Consider the following 8,537-nt stretch of genomic DNA (forward strand, 5'->3'; position numbering starts at 1 on the left):
CCAGCTACTCAGGAGGCTGAGGCAGGAGAATTGCCTGAACCCAGGAGGCGGAGGTTGCGGTGAGCCGAGATCGCGCCATTGCACTGCAGCCTGGGTAAAATAAGTGAACCCCGTTCTCAAAAAAAAAAAAAAAAAAAGACTTTCAGGCTGTTTCTCCACACATCTCTCTACATGCTTCCCCACCCCCTGCTAGTTCTTTATATATCACCTTGAACTGTCTCTCCTCTTACCTCTATCTCTGCCTGGTGCAATCCTGTCTGTGCCTCATGGCCCTCCCTGGTAGTTTTTTATTTTTATTTTTGGTTTTTGTTTTTTTTCTTTAATTGGGGCAGGGGCTTGCTCTGTCACCCAGGAGAATGCAGTGGCACCATTACAGCTCACTGTGGCCTTGACCTCCCTGGCTTATGAGATCCTCTCACCTCAGCCTCCTGAGTAACTGGGACTACAGGCGCCCCTCACTACACCCAGCTAATTTTTGTATTTTCTGTATGGACAGGGTTTCGTTATGTTGTCCAGGCTGGTCTTGAACTCCTGGGCTCAAGCAGTCAGCCCACCTCTGCCTCCAAAGCATTGGAATTACAACCGTGAGCCACTGTTCGTGGACTCTGGTAGTTTTTCTGGAGCCTCGTGATTTGATATGACCTTCTTGCCCCTGATTCCTCACAGTATTGGCTTGTCACGCCACCAGAGGCACTGATCACATTCTACTTGACGTTATTTTATGAGTCCCTGTCCTTGTTTAGGGAAAGACCTGTGTCTTACTCATCTGGGTGTTGTTATTGTTGGAGTCGTCGTTTTGAGACAGGAACTTGCTCTGTTGCCCAGGCTGGAGAGCAGTGGTGCAATGTTGGCTCACTGCAGCCTCCACTTTTTGGGCTGAAGCCGTCCTCCCACCTCAGCCTTCCAAGTAACTGGGACTACAGGCATGTGCCACCACAAAAGGCCAATGTTTTGTATTTTTAGTAGAGACAGGTTTTTGCCATGTTACCCAGGCTACACTCGAACTCCTGAGCTCTAGGGATCTGCCCACCTCAGCCTCCCAAAGTGCTGGGATTACAGGCGTGAGCCACTGTGCCTGACCCACGCACCTGTTATTATAGTACTTAAGATGCCTTGTCCATTTATTCTACCTGTGCAGTAAATATACCTTGATTTGAGTTTACAAAGATTCTCAGCAGTTGGTGGTCATCCTCATCTACTGGGCAGGGGCTTCCTGGCATGGCCGGTATCTGAATTAGTCTCATAACTCATGTTCACTTTTTAAAATCAGAGCTTTCCAGACACTCAGTTTGGTGTTTTGTTTTTGTTTTTGTTTTTTTTCATTATCTGCAGCTGTGTCCTTTCCGCGCTCTCACCTGTTCTCTACTGATCAGTGACTGCTGGCTCCTTTGTTAACATCCTTCTCTTTCTCCACATTTTTTCTCTTCTCATCTCTTTCCATTCCCGACCCTTTCCTTCTTCCCTTCATCTTTCATTTACTCACTCATTGAATGTACTTACTAAGCACCTATGGCATAGTCAGGCTATGTTGAGTAGGAATCCCAAGGTCTATGAGATAAGGAAAGAATGGGATATGATTACCAATTTTATTTATTTATTTATTTTTAAGGTGGGGTTTCACGGTGTTGGTCAGGCTGGTCTCGAACTCCTGACCTCAGGTGATCCACCCACCTCGGCCTCCCAAAGTGCTAGTATTACAGGTGTGAGCCACCGCTCCCAGCCATGATTACCAATTTTAAAAAGCATCTAAAACAACCTCTTATGTTTTATCAAATTCCCCAAAGGACCCATTAGGGAGTAAAATATTCATGTCCTTTTTGCACATCATCTCAAGCAGTACCCATGATGGCTGGGATTCCCGAACCCACTTTTGGGGAATGCTGCCATATTTGCATGTGATTGACAAGCTTGGGCCAGACACTCAGGAAGTGGGGTTGTAGTCCTACCTCCACCACTAGCTTTCTGTGAGAACTGCAGCCTCTCTCAGGACCTTTTTCTTTACCAATAAAATGCAGAAATTGGGCTCAAGCAGTAATTCCCAAGGTATTTTCCAAAGAACACAAATGTTGTGGAACTTCAGTAGATATGCAAAAAATGTGGGAGGGATTGTTCTATGGTCAAATGGTCTTGGAAAGAACTTGTTTAAACAAAGATAAAACTGTTTCTTTACCCGCAACGCTTCTCAGTGTTTTTTGTTTTGTTTTTTTGAGATGGAATTTTGTCTTGTCGCCCAGGCTGGATTATAATGGATTCAAGTGATTCTCCTGCCTCAGCCTCCCCAGTAGCTGGGATTACAGGTGCCCGCCACCACACCAGGCTAATTTTTGTGTTTTTAGTAGAGACAGGATTTCACCATGTTGGCCAGGCTGCTCTCAAACTCCTGACCTCAAGTGATCTGCCCGCCTCAGCCTTCCCAAAGTTCTGTGATTACAGGCATGAGCCGCTGAGCCCGGCCTTCTCCATGTTTTTAATAAGCTATGTGCCTTTAGCATATTGGGAGACCAAGGCAGGAAGATCAGTAATGTTTCCTACCTTGTTTGAACACAGAACCTTTTTTTTCCTCAAGATACCCCGGAAGCAGTGTTACTTAGAAACCAGTTTGGGAAATATAAATGACAGCCACTGTCACCAACCTTTCTTCCAGCTGTGTTGAACACTAGTCACCTGTGCCTTTGCAGCTAAACATTAAAAAAAAAATTTGTTTAACAATAAGCTGAAAATGGAAAGGTAGCCAAGTGCCAAGAATTTTTGTCTACTAAATCAATCCACAAGTATTTTAATGTGTGCCTGTTCTGTGACAAGCACAGTTGATTAGGCTATGTTCTTGGCAAAAGACATTATTCTGCTTTAGGGTAGGTAATATCTGAAGCCTAGAGCTAGCTGCCCAGGCTTCTGGGCCACAACATACATTTTCATTTCACAATGTAATTGTCACTACTAGGTTTCTGTTACCTGAAGCCCTGTGCCTACGGGTTTATGTTAATTTAGCTATTAGATGACAGAAAGGGAGAGAGCCCTTCCCCTTAACCAACTCTATACAGAACAATGGAATTGCAACTTCCATTTTGCTTAAGAATGATTCTTTCCAAGAGCTTAGAGAGGAAAGGGGATCACAGTTGCCCAGAACAAGACAGCTGGTCAGAGGGGGCAGCAGAAACTCTGTGCTGTGAATAGATAGTCATTATGTGCCTCATCTTTCCTGTACTCCTCAGGCTTAAGCAGTTTGGAGGGACACAAAGCGTGTTCGGTTTTGTTAGGGGAGAGGGTGGGAGACAGTTCCTATTTTTCACCTCTTAAGGGAAGTTAGTAGCCCTGTCCCTACCTAGCTGTGTTGCTTTGGGTGTTTCACTTCCTCTCCCTGGGTGAATTGAATGCTTCGATTTTCTGTGCTGTGAAAGAAGGAGGTGCCCACTGCAGGGAGTCCATAAGCAGCCATTCCAGTTCTGATACCCTGGGATGCTGAACAAGCAAGGTACTGAGTTGGTACCATGGGAGTCCTGGAAATGGAGCACAAGAGATATAAGAGTTTGCTGACTCATACCTGTAATCCCAGCAGTTTGGGAGGCCAAGGTGGGTGGATCATTTGAGGTCAGGAGTTTGAGACCAGCCTGGCCAACATGGTGAAATCCCATCTCTACTAAAAATACAAAAAAATTAGACAGGCCTGGTGGCACATGCCAGTAGTCCCAGCTATTCAGGAGGCTGAGGCAGGAGAATCTCTTGAACCCAGGAGATGAAGTCCGTAGTGAGCTGAGATCACGCCACCGCATTCCAGCCTGAGTGACAGAGAGAGGCTCTGCCTCAAAAAAAAAGGAGTTTGCCACTTTTGGCAGGAGACGATTGCACTGGGTATGGACAGAGAGAATGTCAACTCAGAGGCTTTCTCTGCATGCAAAGTTCAGATAATATCACCTCCCTTCATCCCAAAGGCAAAGTAATGGCTGGTGTGGGATTAGGAGACTAATGAATTAATTTGGGTAAATTACTTCAAAATGCACAGTTGAAGGCAAAAGATAAGCACCTAGATTTACTATTGTTGCCCTTGGAACTCTCCAAGGCCTTTACATTCTTTGGGTAAAGCCTCATTTGAGAATTCTGTTTCTTAATAAGCAATGTTCATGCCCCTAAGTGAGACTGAGAAGAGCTAGTCTTTCTGGGGACTAAGGGTAGGTCTTAGCCCACTTCCTTCCTACGAAATTTTAGATGCTACTGTCATTTGCAGCAATTTCATCTACCTGAACTGACATCTTGTCTCCTTTTGTCAAACCAAAGCCTGAATTTTGGGAATTCCTGTAAGGCAGGAATTGGACTTTAGCACAAATGGTAAAAGACATAAAACATGTTTTGAACAGAGAGTTGCATAAATAATTATTATAATAATATTGAGAGCTGACATTTGTGTTGCCTTAAGATTTACTGAGCACATTTGCTAGACTTTCACTATCTCCCTATGAGGTGGACAAGATTCTGTGCTTTAAACATGAGGGAAATGAACCTTGAGCAGGTCACTGGTAATCATGGGACTTTATATACTGAAAGGAAATTTGTGCATCCCCTAGTCCAAACGTTTTATTTAACAAATGGAGAAACAGACCCAGAGAAGTTAAGTGAGTGGCCTAAAGCCACACAGCTAAGTTAGCAGCTGAGCCAGAAATGCATATGAGATCTCACTGCCCAGCCCCGTAGGGAATGTGCAGACTACGAATACAGAGTCAAAGCACAGAATCTGGACTTTCCCTCACACATCTTGAGCCTCTTGAATGAAAGTTAAATTCCTGGGCCCTAGAGCCTCCTGGTGTCAGATGAATCCATTTGAAGGGCTGAAAGTGGGGAAAAGGGAAAGGGTAGTGGGGGTTGTACAATGTTTAGAAGCTGTTCAAGAGGCATTTCTAGAATGTCTTTCCTGGCGTAAAAAGCATAGAGTAATGTGAAGCGTAGTTCAAAAAATAGATGCAATATTTTACTATAATATGTACCAAGAAAAGCTGAAAGACTACTAAGGTTTTATTTCCTCAATTCAGGTTTCGAAAGATTTTCTTAGTACATTTGTCTTTCGTGGGGTTTTCCTCCATCAAATCACACCGACTACCTTAGAGAAGAAAGCTCAATTAACATTGAGGAACTCCAGCAAGAAATCTTCCCCCCACCGTGCACCACCCCCCAAAAAATAAACACATTTTACCACATCTCTTATACCTGGCCTAAGTGCTAAGCCTTTGAAAACTTCAGCTCGTTAGACTTTTGCAATCACACACCGTTGAACCTGATGCTTTTCAGCGTTTATTATAACTGCCACACCCTGCATTTAATTGTGTTGAGTCAGGGTAGAGAAGCGCTCCTCCAATTGTATCTCTGGGGGTTTTATTTGCATTCTTCTGGAACACTGGGTCCTGGGCTAGGCTTCACATGTCTCAGAATTAATCCTCTTTTCTCCAGCTGCCCTGAGTGCACATAGCTGCCATCATGCCCTCCTCCCCTCTATGTCTGCGGTGTTGTCGTGCTTCCCAGACAAGGAGGTAGAGCCCAGGGAGCCTGATATAGAAATGAGGAACTTTTCATTCTGGAAAATAAATGAAATGAATGATCTTGGGTTGTGATTAAGACAGCCAGATCTACAAGGAAACACAAACAGAGAAGGCTAGAGAAGGGCAGGGGTAAAGCAGGGTTGGGGGTTGGGGGTGGCTCAAGAGACTAATGCTGGGTAGAAGTTAATTAATGGAACTAATCAAACCGCTATTTATTTTGAGCAAAAATAAATAAAAGTAGTGGCAAGAGGAGAACAAGGGAGACCCAAGAAAGACGTTGCTTTTTGTTATTAAATGTTTATGATAAAAATGAAGCTAGCCCTGTGGAAAGTCAGAGAAAAGAAGAAAGTCCCAGGAGATGACCTAGTGAAGACAACTTGCTCAGAAAACAAATGAGCAAATCAAGGCCCAGAGAGAAGTGATGTGGCTCCCGGCAAGCCACAGACAGAGCCGTAGAACCTCATTCCACTGCCAACAGTGGCCTTCCTTTTTCCATATGGCCCTCTGCATGTGTCTTGTCCTTCTGCCCTGTTTTTTGTTTTTTTTTTCTTTCCAAAAAGCTAGGAGGACAGTGTCCAGAAAGAAAAACTAGGACTGGCATTTGTAAACAACAGCTTCAGGAAATCCCCAAGTACTGTAATTGAAGTAACATGATTGACAGTCATTCAGTACAATTGACAAAGCCAGCATCGAAACAGGAACTAGCAAGGAACAGGCCACCCTCCAAGAACCAAGAGTTCAAAAGAAAGAAAAAAATAATAATAAAAATAACTGGCCGGGCGCGGTGGCTCAAGCCTGTAATCCCAGCACTTTGGGAGGCCGAGGTGGGTTGATCATGAGGTCAAGAGATCGAGACCATCCTGGTCAACATGGTGAAACCCCGTCTCTACTAAAAATACAAAACATTAGCTGGGCATGGTGGCGCGTGCCTGTAATCCCAGCTACTCAGGAGGCTGAGGCAGGAGAATTGCCTGAAGCCAGGAGGCAGAGGTTGCGGTGAGCCGAGATCGCGCCATTGCACTCCAGCCTGGGTAACAAGAGCGAAACTCCGTCTCAAAAAAAAAAAAAGAAAGAAAGAAAAGAAAAGAACTGCTCAGGGGACAACTGAAAGTCTTACTACTGTTTCTTGTGTTACGTAGGTCTATGATATGTTTTGTTTTCAGAGAACGCTCTTTGAGGGCAGTGAATCTAGCCCAGTGATTTACTGGTTGGCTTCAGAGGGTGCAAGAACACCCTAAAATTTTACATGAGCTTTATTATGAATATGCATCTGATGCCACAATGGGTCAATAAGTTTTTTCCATAAGACCCCCAAAAGAATCATGTCCCAGAAACGACCAAGAACATCTAGAATATGTTTCTACATTTATGTTATTACATTTTATTACATTTGGGCCCATTTTCAGAGTGGACGTTTGTATAGTAAATACATCTGATAGCAATAACTAAAGCATACCCTGAGAATGAACCTGTATGACAAATGCACCTGAATGTGTGTTCTGAGCTAGGGAATCTGGGAGGGACCAACCAGGAGATTCGTTCTTTGTCAGGAACATCTGAGCCCCCAAACCACCCTGTGAAACATGGGCTGTACTGGGGCTTGAGGCCCTGAGTTTTGGGTTGAATGAAGGTTGCCAGGTGGAGGTTGTTAGGGAAAGGATGCTAAGTGAAAATGATATATAAACTGCATGCCTTTTACAATCAACTGTGGTTCTTCTGTCCAGCCGGCCACCACTGTGCCATGTGGTTATCCTGTCCAGCCCATCACCATTGGACTCTGTCTCCTGTATGTAAGCCCCAACCAAACCCCATGTCTCATTTGCTGGCTCTGGGTCTCTTCTTAGGCCTTTTGAACCTGGTGTCGTCCCCACTGGAGTAGATAGGGGTTCGACACACCAGTGTTTCATCAAGAGAGACCGCCAGACTTTCCTTTCCTCCTAATGTCAAATCAGGTGCAGAATCAAAAAGTAACAACAGGAAAACCAGTCAAAATTGGTTTTTAAGACAGCAGTGGCCCTAAAAAGAGATGGATTGTCATCTTAGAACACCCCACAGTCATTCCAGTCATGCCTGGCACCTACCTCCCATTATGATGACTTCAGTGGGCCAAAAATGTAAGCCAAACCTCTCAACATTTCCTAAAAAAAGTCATAGCCCCATTACCCATGAATGTATCTTTAAAAATCTCTTGAATTTATTTAAGAGAGGAAGCATTACATGAGGTCTCTCAAAATATGCTCCATAGATGTTCTACCACAAAAGGGTTCTGGGATGAAGTAAGTTTAGGAAAACTGCTAATCATCTCCCCTCTTAGAAAATCACAATAAATAACAGTGTTTTAAAGGCCCTGAGAAGTTCTGTCATAAGTAACCCATTCAGTTTTCTTTAACCCCAAGTTTGCTGTTCTTACCTGACCATAACACTCTTTTGTACATAGTGTCTATTAACATCTTATGGAATACATACTGGAAAACACATTTAGTGGACTGAGATTTGGACTAGAAGGCAAGAGGTTTGGATTCCAATCCTAGTTGTGCTACTAACTGGATGTATGACCTTGAGTAATTTGACTGTTTCAAGGGCATAGAATTTACAAGTTTCCCAGATTCTTTCTGGGGCTGTAATCTATGCAATATGATTTGTGGGTTGGCTGAGATATGGTTTAAGATTCTACTTATAACCATTTTCCACAATTTTTCTTCCAGGAGACTGCGTGGTGCAATTAATTGCTTATAAGCTAACTTCTCTTAAGAACTCTGTGGAGAGATAAGGCAAATATTGAGGCACCAGAACAGAATGGAACCAGTGCTGTAAAGCTGGGTCAGCTTTATTCACTGTGATGAATCTGTGTGGTAGGTCCACAGCCATAGACCTCAGCAAACACAAAGGCAGCTGACTGGTGGCCATGTGCATTTGATGGGGTTGATTTTTTGGAAACTACACAACCTCTTTGAAGCCAGCCAACTGTGATCACATAACCTTAAAGAGAAAACACCTCTTTCCGAAAAACCA

This window comes from Cebus imitator, unplaced genomic scaffold (genome assembly GCF_001604975.1).
Source record: "Cebus imitator isolate Cc_AM_T3 unplaced genomic scaffold, Cebus_imitator-1.0 Scaffold259, whole genome shotgun sequence".
In the NCBI taxonomy this organism is placed as follows: domain Eukaryota; kingdom Metazoa; phylum Chordata; class Mammalia; order Primates; family Cebidae; genus Cebus; species Cebus imitator.